A 15,957-nucleotide genomic window follows, 5' to 3' on the forward strand; every position below is an offset into this window, starting at 1 on the left:
CTGAACGCAGTTGACGCTAACAAAAAATTGTCCAAAGAAGTGAAATTAGCAGTCCACAACGGAGTGCTGGTACCTACCCTGATGTATGGAAGTGAGGCATGGAACTGGCAAAGAAAGGATGAAAGTAGATTGAATGCTGTTGAAATGAGATCCCTGAGGCGTATGTGTGGTAAAACCATATTGTGTGAGAATGTGGAGATGTAAGCGTAATGAGTAAGATCAAGAAAGGGACGCTTAGATGGTTTGGGCATGTAGAGCAAAGAAAGGAGTGTAAGGAGGATATATGATGCAAATTAGAATGGTAGCAGAAGCTGGGGACGCCCGAGGAAGACATGGCACGACCAAGTGAATCAGATACTCGAGTTGGGCCATGTCAAAAGTCAGAATAATAGAAGAGTATGTGTGAGACGATGTATGAATGTGAATGAGGCAAGAAGCGCGTGCCAAGTGAGAGGACATAAGTACGAATTTTTTATGCTCTCAAAATCTCCATATTGGTAAAAACCTAACTGCTATATCACCTTGCTTCTAAACTGGAGGGGCGAACCCATGTACTAGAGACGTCTTTTGGATAACTCTATGAGCTACTAGCATTAAAACCATCTATGCTTTGTAACTCGAACTATCACACTATCCATTGGGAATCATCAGGGTAACTTCAGTGCCTTCTCATGCCACCAACGTCCCTAAGCGTCACAAAATAGTACAAAATACAAACTGGGGATTGCGTAGTCCCGCTGGCTCCAGGAAGTTATTAATGTGAGGTTATCACCTGAATATATTTTTAAATTGTATTATTAGTTGACGTTAACAGTTACAAGCAGAACACAAGAGTGATTTTTTCCCATTGTGAATCACGGGAATTGTCTTTCGTGAATCTGAAGAGTTACATCCCGAACACAGGAACGGTTTTCCAGCAAAGTGTCTTATCATATGTCTCTTCAATTGCGACTTTTGCGTACACGAATAGTTACAAACAGCACATGAGAATGGTTTTGTTCCGCTGTGATTCATAGCGTGTCTATCCAATTGTATCTTTCGAGAACATGAATAATTACACACGGAACACGAGAACGGTTTTTCTTCACTGTGTTTTACCATATGTCGCTTTAATTGCAACTGTCGTGGACATGAATAGTTGCACACAGTACAAGAGAATGGATTCCCTCCATTGTGAGCCAAAACGTGCATCTTTAAATCAAAATTTCGAGAACATGAATAGTTGCAGTCGGAACACGAGAATGGTTTATTTCCGCTGTGAGTTAAGACATGTTTCTTCAAATCTGAATTCCGAGAGCAGGAATAATTACAGATGTGACACGAGAATGATTTTTCCCCACCGTGACTGAGCATATGTTCCTTAAGCCTTGACTTTCGTGTACAGGAATAGTTACAAACAGAACATGAAATAGGATTGGTTCCACTGTGAGTCACAACATGCGCATTTAAATCTTTCTTTCGTGAGCAAGAATAACTGCAGACGGTGCATGAAAATGCCTTTTCTCCACTGTGAACCACCATGTGTATTTTTAAATCAAAGTTTCGTGTACACGAATATTTACACAAGGAACACGAGAATGGTTTTTCTCCACCATGATTGAGAGCGTGTTCTTTTAGCTGTGACTTTCGTAAACATGAATAGTTACATACAGAACATGAGAATGGTTTTTCTACGCATTTTTTGTTTAAAACAGACTTCAATGGATTTAAATATTTGCAGTCGGTACAAGAGGATGGTTTATCATTACTGTTACTAAGCGGTTGGCTCTCCAGTAGTGAGTGTGAACTCGAACAGTTGTTGTAGGAACTGGGAATTGATTTTGATGACGAAGAAATCAGCACATTTTGTCTTAAATTCTTCGTTGAGTCAAAATCACGGTCAACTTGCTTCTCATTTTCGTGCGAATAATGTGTTCCTGTAATGAAAATAAGAACAAAATTTAAACATCCATATGTAATATTCAAATTTCCTTAAATCATAATTATAAACATTAAATATTCTTCATCCTGATGCTCAGCACTCTTTTAAACACAAGCGCCAGCTTTTATAGAAGATAAACATTAAAAAAAACAAAAGCAGTGAAAACTAGTTATATGGATTATTTTAATTAACATACACTATTACTCTGTAAATTGATTAATTACTTAATAAAGGAATTATCGCTTGGAGTTGAGAGTGTTCTTATAAAAATATATATAAACATATATATAACACTGAAGAGATAAAAAGCATATAACTGTATGACCGAGGTAAGAGGAATTTTATCTTACTTCCTTTCTTTCAATAACTGATTATCAATTTCTTTGTCCTGTCTGTGACCTAGAAATTAGTATAAATATAATAACTATTGATTTTCTGTTCTGTGATTATAATGCATGACATTCGTGTTAAGGTAGCCAGAGGTAGATTTTCACTAGATATACAGCATATCTTCAATTGAATCTTAGAAATCATAACGCTTTTGCAAGAATTTGATGACTAGTGCGAATAGTTAAACGGGCGAAGACATAATAAAAATACAATACACGTTACCTATATTCATACCAATCGAACAAAAATGTAGCACGTTCTTGTTGTAAATTTCAAAGCTAACAACGCTTGTGAAAAGGATAATCATTCAAATAATATGTTGTGTTTACGGATGAAATTGCTGTACAAACGACCCAGTGTCCTCTGGACTCAGGACCATAAATCAACCTAGGACAGTGAAACCGCGCGCATCCTCTTAGTAACTTATTTTCTTCTTAGTATACGGGTCGCATTTCTTACCAGCTGTCGCTTCTGAATTCCTGGACAAATCCAAACATTCTTCCTTTATATTGTGGAGGTTCATATCTAAGCCAGGATTAAACGATTGGCTTCTTTGCTGTGGTTCCAGGCACCATATTAAAAGTGATTACTATCTGGATTAGGACGATCCGTTACACAGATTATACGAGCGAAAATGAAGTGTCGTTGACATAAATAAACCACTCTCTAGATCGATATCTTCGGGCTTTTTGTATGGCCCCATTTTGTCACCCCCTTAACCACAGATAAAACGGTCGTTTGGTCCAGACAGGTAAATATATTGTGGACCATAAATAAATCTCAAGGCCATTTAAAAGTGCAAACATAGACAATATAACTGCACCCAGCGAACATCGTTCATTCACTAGCCCAAAAAAATTATATTTTAAAAATAAAAATATTGGAATACAGGAAAAGGAAAATAAAAAAACCCACAGCTATGCACACTTAAAAATACTTTTTATTTTCAAAAAGACAATGGACAGTAATACAAAACAGGGTCAGTACAACCGATGTATTGAGCATTGATTTATCATTGAATTAGAAGATAATACTAATATATCTAAACACAACATGAAACAGAACAAGACACAGAAAAATAAAAAGTAACAGTCTCAACTAGGAATCGAACCCAGGATTTCTGTCTTACTGCAACAACTTAATAGGATTTAATTTGACCTTGCACAAAAATACAAGAATATATACACAAAATAGCACTAGAAGTTATTCAAGTTCTCCCGCAAGGGTTTCATATAATTTTCACAGCTTTGTCGTCAGCAAACATCATTGAAAATACTGGTACTTACATGATGTAATTCTGGAGAGGTTTAAATGAACTTGTTTGATGTAATCGTGGCGTTTTTTTAGCAGTTTTAGCATCCTTATACGTGGTATAGTATCGCGTCGGAATACGGATAGGTCTGAAAAGGAAAATTAATTGAATTATTAGCCAATGAAGTACATTCAGGAATCAGGAATATTGTATCAAAGAACGAGAGGTTAGTACCTGTATTTAACAACGGGTTCGGGTCCATCTTTCAGTTGGTGGAGATAGACAGGATATTATATGATGACTGGAAGATTAAGCGTTGCCAAGCATTCTTTTTTAATCCCAAAAGTACCGTATTTTTGCTTTCAATTTGAAATGACACCCACAAACAAACGTATTTCTTGCTGCTTCTTGCTAGCACCGGATTATCGTATCCGTCTGAGCAACCTTTAACACAACACGGCATTTATTTATCACCTTGAAGAATTCTAGCACGCAACATTATTTTTAGATGGGTTAGACGATTTTCAAAATTCACAATATTTACGCTAAACACTTCAACTGACTAACTTTCGTAATGGCGTCTTGGAAATTACCGTTAATTTTTATCGCAGCATAACACATGCTTAGCTTCTCTTTCTATTACACAAATCGCTATGGTAGAGAGCGAGAGATCAAACTACAATTTTTGCTCTGAGCCAATGAGATCTGAGCTTCCAGCCACAACAGCTTTGTCTATAAGAATTTGGGTATTGAATAACTTCTCCCATCAGGGTTACAAGGTCAGACGGGAGTTGTACGCCCCTGGTCGTTGAACTCATACATAAATAAACCATCAACATCCCATATAAAGACAACAATGAAGTCATAGACAACAAGAAGACATAGACAATAATATTTTATTGATCTATTTGTTTTATTTCTATTTTATGCTTTTCACCCCCTATTTTCTTATAATAATAATATAATATGTTTCACCACCAAAGTATAACAAATATACTATTTTTGCTAAATTAGGTTTTTGTAAATTGTATCGTCTTACCAAATGAAGTTGTTATTACTATACTTAAGGGAGTTTAATATTAACACTATGCATGTAAAAGTAAAGGAGGAACGAGTAAAAAAAAGAAGTTACGTAGTTACGATAGTTTTAAACATTTATTAAAAATTAGTGTATAAGGTTGAGTGTTAGTTTTAATCTACGCTTAATACTATTCTTAATTCTAATTCTTAAAATTAATGTTTTTTTTTACTTAATCCTAAATTATTGTTCATTCAATGTCTTTTAAAGTTGGGTCGCGTTACGAAATAAATATACAAAAAAAATTCAGGCACCATCCGCAGCTGGATTCTTCATGTTCGCACTTATCACTGACAACACAAGCGGCAACTTGGGCTGGTTCCGAAGGACGGAATCAGTTCAGCCTGGGCCAAGGCTCCGAAGGGCGGAGTCGGCAGGCAGCGACTCCTGAGAGGGCAGCTTACTGGGCGGAAGTCTGACGACCCCTCTGGCTTCCTGGGCGGAAGTATGGCGACCCCTCTGGCTTCCTGGGCGGAAGTCTGGCGACCCCTCTGGCTTCCTGGGCGGAAGTTCGCGGGGTTACGGGAAGAGCCTCGGTGAGCCTCCAAGGGGGAGGGCAGGAGGTTCCTCGGTGGAGGCGAGATGGTAACTGTCCGTTGCTAAGCAGAGGTAAGTATCCCGGCCCCGCAACCCAAACCAACTAGCTCTCCCAATCAGGAGAATAGGAAACGACCTAGGATCACAGACTCCTTAGTTATAGACACTTCGAGTATCAACACCCATGAATCACTATCATCTATCTGGACACTTATGGACACCATTTTTACTACTCTGACAACAGGTAAGAACAAGATGAACAAAGACGAACGATCAATAATTACCCGATCCATGGACGATATTAAAAAAATCATATCCAGCATGGCTGTATCTCATGCATCGGCGGTGGCACGTGCGGCAGCTCTATCTGAAATACTAGAGCCCCAAAAAGGATTATCTGATAAGGTCGACTTGTTAATAAAACAAACAGCTGCTCCCGCAACTTCTGAGACAATCCTGAGCAGAAAATCTTACGCGAGTGCCGCTACTTCTGGTCCCATGTCCAAAACTATTAATGTGGATGGTATCCAGCGATCACTGCCTCCCTTAAAACCAACCGTGTTATTTTACCTAACAGTCCCTGAAGGTAAGACCTCAGAAGATACGCAAAAGAAACTTACAGAGCTCCTAAACCCCAAAAAAGATGGGTTCCAGGTTGTTCGTACTAGGAAAATAAAGGGTGGTGGCGTGGCTCTCCAAACAAGCAGTCCAGGAGGTATAAGTAATATCAAAAAAGCTGAATCAAAGTTAACTGAGCAAGGCATTAAAATCATCAGCCCCCAGGGACGCTTACCAAAGATAGTGATTTATGATGTACCAAAGGGAGATGCCTCCGGAGATGCCGCCCTATTTGAGGAAATTTTTGCCAACAATATTACAGGTAATTGTAACCTAAATAAGGACGACTATTTGCGCACTATGCGCAGAGTCGCACTCTTTGGAAAAAGAGACACACCCACGATGAATATGATCATAACATGTCATCCAGAGGCCAGGAAAGTCCTTATTGATGGTGGCTTGTGCTTCCTGGGCTGGAACGCGTGCAGAGTACGAGATTATTTAGGAGCAACAAGGTGCTTTAAGTGCCATCAATATAGACATATAAGTAAAGTATGTACTCAGGTTCACATCACATGCCGTCACTGTTCTGTTACCGGACATGATTTCGAAGACTGTCCAAAAAAGGCTCAAGCTGCAGTATGTGCAACCTGCACTAAGTTTAATAAGCGCGCGGATCACGTGACCGGTGACAGAGCATGCCCGGCATACAAAGCCGCCATCGAAGCACAAGTTCGAATGACGGATTATGGACAGTAATTCTCCCCTTATAATAGGTCAGATTAACCTGCAGAGGTCCCGGGTGGCCACGATCGAGACGCTGCGGGTCATGACTGACCTGCACATCGACATAATGCTTATCCAGGAGCAGTACACATGGCAAGGTAAAACGCCAGTAAGTCATCCGGGAGCGGTTCTCGAAGTCGGCAGCTCACCTGGGGCGGGTGTTCTGATTAATTCTTCGATGGTCAGCCCCCTCCTTCTGGTTGGGCTGTCAAACGAGTTCCAAACCTGTGTCTCATTTAACTTCGGTAAAACTGAAATCATTCTGATATCGGTATACTTTAAATACGGAAACCCGGTCGGACCACATATCTTGTGCTTGACGCGCGCCCTAAATGCGCTTAAAGGTCGTAACATAGTTATAGGAGGAGACTTTAATGCTCGCTCGCCATTGTGGTTTGATAACTGTGACTACCGGACGGAACGATCAGACGCCGTCGAAGACCTTATTGCGGCGCAAGGTCTAACTTTAATTAATGAGCCAGGAAAACTTTTTTCCTTTTCTAACCACTCTGGTGAGAGCAACATTGATCTAACTCTCTGCTCTGGATCAGTTGCGAACAAGATATCAATGTGGACCGTGCACGATTGCGCAATTGCCTCTGATCATAGACTAATTACTTTTAAAGTGGGTGTCAAGAAGACCGAAGCTCCAAGATCCTCCTGGAACTTCAAAACCACTCAGGCGAATTGGGATAACTTTGGGGAGGCGCTACGAGATACTTTACGGGGATTCCGCGAAGTAGCGTCTAGAGATCCAGATAATTTGGGGAATTTTTTTAACGCGGCCGTAGTATCAGCCGCAGAATCATCCTTGGGAAGATCAAACCCGAGGAGGATTTTAAGGACGCCGTGGTGGTCGAGTGAGCTGACTTCCCTGAAGGGTGCCTACAAAAGAGCCTACAGGGCCCTGGGAAACTCGAGACGGGTCGGATGTACGCCGGAGGAGACGTCCACCCTCATGGTTCATCTCAGGTGTGCTCGTAGTGCCTTTAAATCGGCCGTCTTTAAGGCGAAACGAGCGGCATGGCATAATTGGGTTAAAGAAGTGGGAAACGCCAACCCGTGGGATATCCACAGCGCCCTTGAAAAAACGGGAAAAGGTTCTGACCGGTATTTAACCAGTATTACATCCAATATTGACGGCAGGGATGTTGAGAGTGTAGACGTGGCTTCTACGCTCAGGACACTTCTGGGCAAGTTAGTCCCTTTAGACTCTGTAATAGGGGAAAGCGACCATCACAAACAGATTAGAAATCTGTCACGGCTTCCGCCCAGGAACCTCGCCCAGGAGGATAATTTGTTACATATAACTGTTGCTAAGGTTGACGCTATTATTAAGGGTTTGGATCCAAAGAAGGCACCAGGCTTCGACAGACTTAATGGCATAATAGTGAAGAATGTATGGATCTACGCCAAGGAGGAGCTCTTCCAGGTGTTGGACACGTGCATGAGAAGGGGAGTTTTCCCCACAGTATGGAAGAAAGGCGTGCTCCGTGTCATTCCAAAAGGGAATGATAAGCCCCGGACAGATGTCAAGGCGTACCGGCCCATCACCTTGCTGCCTGTATTTGGAAAAATACTCGAAAAACTGATTAGATGCCAACTGCGGAAAACTTTGTCACCACCCAGCGATCGACAATTTGGCTTCGTCCCCGGTATGTCTACGGAGCACGCAATTTTATATGCGCTTGAATGGGTGAAGGCTTGCCCTAAGAGGTATGTGATTGGGGTCTTCTTAGACATCACTGGTGCTTTCGATCATGCGTGGTGGCCGATGATACTCTCTAAACTAAAATCGCGTAATTGTTCTCCAAGGTTATTCAAGATAACCGCAGATTATTTCAACAACCGTTCTATAATTCTGTCGTACGGGGATGTCACTATTGAACGGGAGGTAAATATGGGTTGTCCCCAGGGTTCGGTTCTTGCTTCAGATTACTGGAACATTTTGTTTGACGACTCCTCCAGGTTGCCCTTGCCTGAGGGATGTATCTCCGTCGATTACGCTGATGACAAATTGTTTTTGGTCTCGGGGAACAGCAGAAAAGAAGTAGAGTCCAAAGCTGAAGAAGGTTTAAGTGCAATTTTAGAATGGGGTAAGAGAAATCGTTTGACCTTCGCTCCCCAAAAGACCATGGGTCTCCTGATGAAGGGCTCCCTCAATAGAGGGAGAAATCCCTGCATCAAAATGGGAGATTCAAACATCAAATTTGCGGAAACCACTAGGTATTTAGGCGTTCTCTTGGATCGATCGTCCTCTTTCTTGGCACATGTCAAGAGTGTATCAAGCAGGGCCCAAGCCCTCTTCTTGAAACTGAGAAGGATCTCAACTGCCGAGTGGGGATTGCGTTCTCCAGCGCTTCGCCTTCTATACAGAGGGGTGTATGTGTCGCAAGTCACCTATGCAGCCTCTGTGTGGGAGCACCGCCTGAATAATGTACTGATCCAGTCGGCACTCAAGAGGGGCCAGCGAATCCCCCTGTTGGCACTCTCTGGTGCCTATAGAACAGCTCGGATGCTTTGCCAGTTTTGGCCGGCATATTGCCAATTGATTTAGAAATTAGGGAGGTGCTAACAAAGAAGAAGCTTATCAGAGGAAGACCTGCTACTCACCTAGGTGTTAACTTAATACCAGGCGGATCTGTGTCTGTGAGCACGGCTGATTACGGAGGCCATTGAAATTCATATAAATCCCGTAAACATTAATAGAGACGATGGAGCTAAGCTCAATAGTTCTTGGTATCCGGTAATTGACGGCTACACCAGAGCTAAACAAAGAAAACCACTTTAAATTAAAAAAAATGATACGTTTATGTTAGCTCAGAGGGTTGGAGATGGCAACACGGTATCACAACCTCATACATAAGCTCACATTTTTAAAACAACCTCAAATAGAAAAGAGATGAGCTGAAAAAGGATCGAGATAGATGGAGGCGATTCGTTTTTTGTGGTTTGCGATATAACCACAAAAGTCTTTTTGTCTGGCTTGAGTAATCAGCCAGGCCCCGTTACTTTTGCCAGCCGGAGGAATCCCGCCGGCCCCCTGAGCAGGCGCTCGCGCCCACTCAACTGCCTTTATCAAGGCAACTTTTCACGCAAAGAATTACGATATACAAAAATCCACGCTGGCCCCTACAAACCGCCCGCAAGCACCCGAGACGTGCTCCCTTTTTAAGAAGAGTCACCGTTCCACACAGATGACCATGTTCCCGACAAGGATGCTCCCCATTGACCACGAGGACTCCCCGGTCGTGGTACCACCCGGCGCTCATCAAATAGCGCTTCGCAGGAAGACCGGGACCGTGCGCCTTACGGTCCCCACACCACAGCCCCGCCCCGAGGACCCAAGGACCCGGAGACCATCCACCACCACGACTGCCACCACGCCCGATGAAACCGAGATGACGAAGCCCGTAGCAGGCCCCTCTTGGGCAACAGGACCCAGTCCTGCCCCCAGGCGACCCCCGATAGGCCCAGCGTCGGCCTACGTGGCGCCCCCGAGACCGCAGCAGCCGATGGAGACGGCTGCCCCCCAGGATGGAGGCTGGACGAGGCCGTCCAACCCCGTGAAGAGGTCCATGTCCCCACGGGGACCACAACCGCTCCAGTGTGGCAACCGATTCCAAGAGTTGCCCGAGGTAAGCGAAGGCGCTGGCGCGCCGCGTATTAGGCGTGCCAATACTAATCATACTTTCTCCCCCGCAGGTGCTGGCAGGAGAGACCGCGTTCCCCCGGTGGTGATGACCCTGGGGAGCATGACGCATTCCCAGATAACAGCCACGGTCCAAGGACATCGGGGGGCTGGCAAGCTTTTTACCTTCAAATACAACAGGGGCGGCACGGCCAACATCTTCGTGCGCACGATGGAGGACCATCGAGCCCTTACCAACGGACTGCGAGCGGAGGCTCGCGGCTTTAATACGTTCACGGCCGAAGCGGAAAAAATGAAAAAGGCCGTCATCAAGGGCCTATCGCTCGTAGAAGTGGAAGACATCAAGGCAGATCTGGAATCACAGGGATTCCCAGCAGTGAAGGTGGTTAAGATGACCGCCTCAACCGAGTATCCGTTATACCTCGCTCACTTCAATAAGGAAGTCAATATGGGACAGCTGCACGCGGCCGTCAAATATCTGTGCCACTGCCGCATTCGACTCCAGAAGCACAGGAGCAATCACCTTCAGCACGGCACCCAGTGCTACAGATGTCAAGACTTCGGGCATGGGTCCCGAAACTGTTCGCACACAGTAAGGTGCGTTAAATGCTTACTGGAGCATGCTTCGGCAGAATGCCCCAAAAAGACGAGAGACGAGCCCGCCGCATGCTGCAACTGCTCAGGCCCGCATCCCGCCAACTACCGAGGCTGCCCCAAGCGGGTAGCGTACGTCGCCTCAATACAGCACCGACCTGCCAGAAGGGCCCAACGCCCGCCGGCAGAACAGAACCCCAGCAGGCCACCTCCTCAGCCGAGGACGGATGGACGCACATGGGCCGTCGTAGCCGGAGGCTCCGCCCCCGCCCAACAGCAGCGCGAGTCCGCGCCGCCCCCACAGCCACGCCCCCAGCCCCGCCCAAAGCAGGAGCCCGTGCGCGCGTCCACCTCTTCAGAAGACAACCTAGATATGATGGCCCTGCTCCAAGGCCTCCTGAGGATGCGATCACAGCTCGCCCGCTGCACATCAAAAGCAGACAAGCTCATCGTCCTGATGGAGCTTCTAGAGACCCTCGATGTCTAATACCGAGATGGTGAAAGTTCTCGTATGGAACGCATTTAGGGTGCGCTACAAGACAGGCGAACTGCTCGCTTTGGCAAACGAATTAAACACCGACATTATTCTCTTATCAGATTCCCACTTGAATCCAAGCGTACCGCTGAGAGTGCAAGGCTTCGATATTTATCGAGACGACCGAAGGGAAAGATCAGGCGGAGGAACCGCAATATTCGTTCGACAATATATGACGTCCACAAGAATACCCACTCCGAAGTTGAAGCACGCTGAAGCCACGATTATCGAAGTCACCATAGAGGGTAGAGCGCATACCATCATCGCCGTATACTTCACCCAAAGTAACCAAGTGAGAGAAGACCTCAATAAATTGCTCAATCTGGGACCAATTGTTGTGATGGGAGGCGATTTGAACGCCAAACACAACTACTGGAATAACTACAGAGGTAATGCCAACGGAAATACGCTCTTTACACACATGCAGACAAATACCTATTCGATAATGGCGCCCGACAGACCTACGTACTACTCGCAACTTTTTAGATATCCGAGTACATTGGATATCGTACTCGAGAAAAATGTTAAGACAATATCTCCACTGCGCACGCTAGACGAGCTATCATCGGACCACCTGCCCGTGAGCTTTACTATAGGCGGCACTACTTCAAGGACCCCCAGAAAACAGCGCAATTATAAGGATGCGGACTGGGAAGGATTAAAAAAAGAAGTCAACGAACGAATTAATCTCACTTCGGGAACTCTGCGCTCGCCACAAGAAATCGACGCAGCTACAAGCACTCTCACAGATATTCTTCAAACAGCACAAGATACACACATTCCTCTCAAAGAAGTACATTCATACACGATCAAGCTTCCCGAACACGTCTTATCGCTCATCAAGGACAAAAATCGCCTGCGACGCATGTACCACCGCACGCGTGACGAATACTGCAAGACAGCGTACAACTGCCTGCTGAGGGAAATCAAGACCGAAATCGCAGAACTCAAGCGCGAACTTTGGGACAAAAAAGTCGCGTCGCTCACGCCGAAGGATAATTCCCTATGGAAAATGGCTAGCGCGCTGAGACATAAAGATTTCACAATCCCCCCGCTATCGAAATTGAACGGTTCTGGGACGGCGCTCTCGCTACAAGAAAAAGCAGACACACTCGCCGATGGGTTCGAGAGAGCCTACGCCGCTACAGACGGCCTTTCCGACCCGGCTACGGACCGGATCGTAGCTGATTCTCTACGAGACTTGAACGAAGCAGAGCAGACAAACGCTGAAGATACTCATTTCGCTACGCCGAGCGAGATTGCGGTCACAATCAAGCGACTCAGAACGAACAAGGCGCCGGGAAGCGATCAAATTCACAACATTCTACTCAAACATCTTTCTCAAAAGCCATCATCTACACAACAAAATTGTTCAATGCCTGCCTCATGACCGGGCATTTTCCCCAGATTTGGAAATCGGCGACCGTGCTGCCTTTCGCAAAGCCGAATAAAGATAGAACGCAGCCGACAAGTTACCGGCCGATTAGCCTACTATCTACGCTGAGCAAGGTATTTGAACAAATTATACCCAACAGGCTTGTCCCACACCACGACGACAACAAGACTTTGCCAGACGAGCAGTTCGGTTTCAGAAAGAGGCACTCCACAACCCACCAATTAACCCGAGTAGCGGAATTTATCGCAAGAAAATTCAACGAACATCGATTCACCGCCGCGGCGCTCATCGACCTAGAGAAGGCATTCGACACCGTTTGGATAGACGGGCTCGTGCATAAGCTGCACCGCACTAACACGCCCATATACCTAACGAGGCTGATACAGGAATACCTAAAGAATAGATCGTTCAGAGTGTTCATAAGGAACGTGCTATCTTCAACGCGTGAGATTCCAAAAGGCGTGCCACAAGGAAGTTTACTGGGACCATTCCTCTTCATTCTGTTCACCTATGACATCCCCCGAGACGAGATATGCAATCTGTCTATCTACGCAGATGACGTCAAACTTTACGTTTCCTCGCTGAAAGCGAATATGGCCGCTATTTACCTACAGAGGGCGCTCGACGCGCTCGTAGAGTACTACAAAAAATGGCGCCTGAAACTGAACGAGGCGAAAACCGAAGCCATCATGTTCACGAGAAAACTTGTAAATAGAACACCTGACTTTAACATCGAAATGGGAGGACACAGCATTGAATGGAAAGATGAAGTGACATATCTGGGCCTGACCATGGACTCCCGCCTCAACTGGAAATCTCACCAAGCCAAGATGCACACGCGCACGCGACAAGCGATCGGCATGATGAAGCCAATTTTCAATAGACGGAGTACGCTACTTCCCAAAACCAAACTCCTCGTCTACTACTCGCTCATTCGCCCGGTACTCTCTTATGCGATTCCCGTATGGAGCAGCATCTCACACACAGACCACACGAAACTACAAACACTTCAAAATCTCTGCATTAAAATCACATACAACCAGAGATGTGCAAAATGGGTACCCAAAACCATTTGAAATGCAAAATGGAAATGGGTCAAATGGAAATGGGTCAAAACTTTTCCATTTGAAAATGCAAAATGGTTTTTAGAAAAGCATTTCAAATGCAAAATGCAAAATACCTATTTTCAAAATGCATTGAAAATGCAAAACGGTTTCTAAGGTCAAACAATTAAAATAATAGTAGAATTTTTAAACAGTTTTGTCATTTAATAATGGACATCAATGTAGAACAAACATATTACATGATGGTAAATAAATGCCACGACTACGGATTATAAACCACAAAAAATTTGCGCGGGACAAATGTTGCCAACATAAAAACATAGAAACTGCTATCTAACATTTAATACTACAGCGTCATGGCCCCATGTTCAGTATTTGAATCAGTATTTTTTGTAATGGTATCACTCAGTTGCCAGGGCTCCTACCAGGGAGCAACTTGACAAATGTAAATTATCTCCCATAGCGAGGTTGAGGACCGACTGATATTTGGGGCTTATGAAAAAAAGATGAGTGGAGATAGTAGGAAGAATGTTGCCAAAAAGCATTTAAAATGGAAAATGCATTGAGAAAAGCATTTAAAATGCAAAATGCAAAATCGTTTTTAGAAAAGCATTTAAAATGCAAAATGGAAAATACCCATTTTGCATTTTGCATTTCCATTTGAAATGGATTTATTTGAAATAAAGTACATCTCTGCATACAACACGAGACTCAGAACAAACTTGAAGAGATTACACGAACGAGAACAAATTCCAACTCTATACGAATTCACACACAGACTGACTGAACGCTTTTACAAATCACTCAGACTTAGTAAAAACCCACTCATACGAGACATAGGACAATACAATGCACCGTGCGACCTGACATTCAGATACTCACATAGACTACCTAAACACATCCTCATGGACCATGACCACATATGGTACATACCAGAATCAGACGCAGACGAGTAGCGATATGACGCCGTTCTATTTGTATAAAGAACATTAACTTTAAATTCAGTAAATTTAAATGATTCACCACTTCATGGAATATAAGAATCTAGAAAATGAAAAAAAAAAAAAAAAAAACAACCTCAAATAACACATCTGCCCTGATGATGGACACTGCAATGCTGTCCGAAACGTTGGCTAAAGAAGGAGTTAGCGTAGCCTAGCATAACACCCCAAAAACAAATAACAAAAATACTTTTGGCCGTGAAAATCTTAAATCATATTTATGCAAACCATATAGTATACTCAGAAATAATAATTTGCTTTTCCTCAATCAATACACAACACGCTGCGGTGATGTGCTGTTCAAGCGCGGGATTTAATGAGAGCACCTCGTTACGAGATCACAAATATGACTAGTTAATAAAAACAATTTGTTAAAATAATAACGTTAGAACCACGATTCGTTGCAGATTCTAAGTATTCGCGACCGTCGAGATAAGAAGGAACCTTGTGATTCACTAACACGGCTACGCGCGGGCGGGGAATTCAAACACTGAGAGGGGAAATATTGTAGTCTCCAGTTTGACGAGGTTTTTCATTATATAAACAAAATCATTTGTCACATCTGTGTAGAGATGTCGCTAAATAAAAGTTCAAATTATTTTTTAAGCCTGAGTTTTGCGCCATCTATACAGAAAGTCCCGAGATATCGCAAGATGAAATTAAAATCATGTATGATTGCGCGCTGCAGCGAGGGCTCGGAATCTTGAATCAAACATACTGTTTGATTCAAGATTCGCTGTTTGTGTCACGCTGTTCTATATGACGATTTTGCTTATCAAACTCAAGTAGTTTGAAAAATCTAAAATATGGAACCCACGGTGACATCTATTGGGATGGTGAAGAAATAATTATAATATTACATATTATATCGACTCTAGAGTCATCTAAATAAAGCTTCTTTTGACGTTTAATATGTGTCACTAATGCAGGGTTTCTACTTATATTAGAGGGACTCCCTGCACACGGGGCGACCGTATTTCGTGATTGGAATATTGATTTTTATTGTTGATTATTTCATTTTTGTGCTATAATAATTATTTTGACTTGTTCAAGGAAGTATTTGTTTTTAGTATACAAAGTGTGGTCTCTGTTTTTTTACGATTTTGGAGATTTTATACGTTTTGTGCGAGAAGTATTTTACAAAGTATACTCTGTTCGAGTGACAAGATTTTTTTTACACCCATTGTAAAGTG

The sequence above is a fragment of the Hesperophylax consimilis genome, chromosome 20, assembly GCF_061612785.1.
Source record: "Hesperophylax consimilis isolate HC1 chromosome 20, BYU_Hcon_1.0, whole genome shotgun sequence".
Classification (NCBI taxonomy): domain Eukaryota; kingdom Metazoa; phylum Arthropoda; class Insecta; order Trichoptera; family Limnephilidae; genus Hesperophylax; species Hesperophylax consimilis.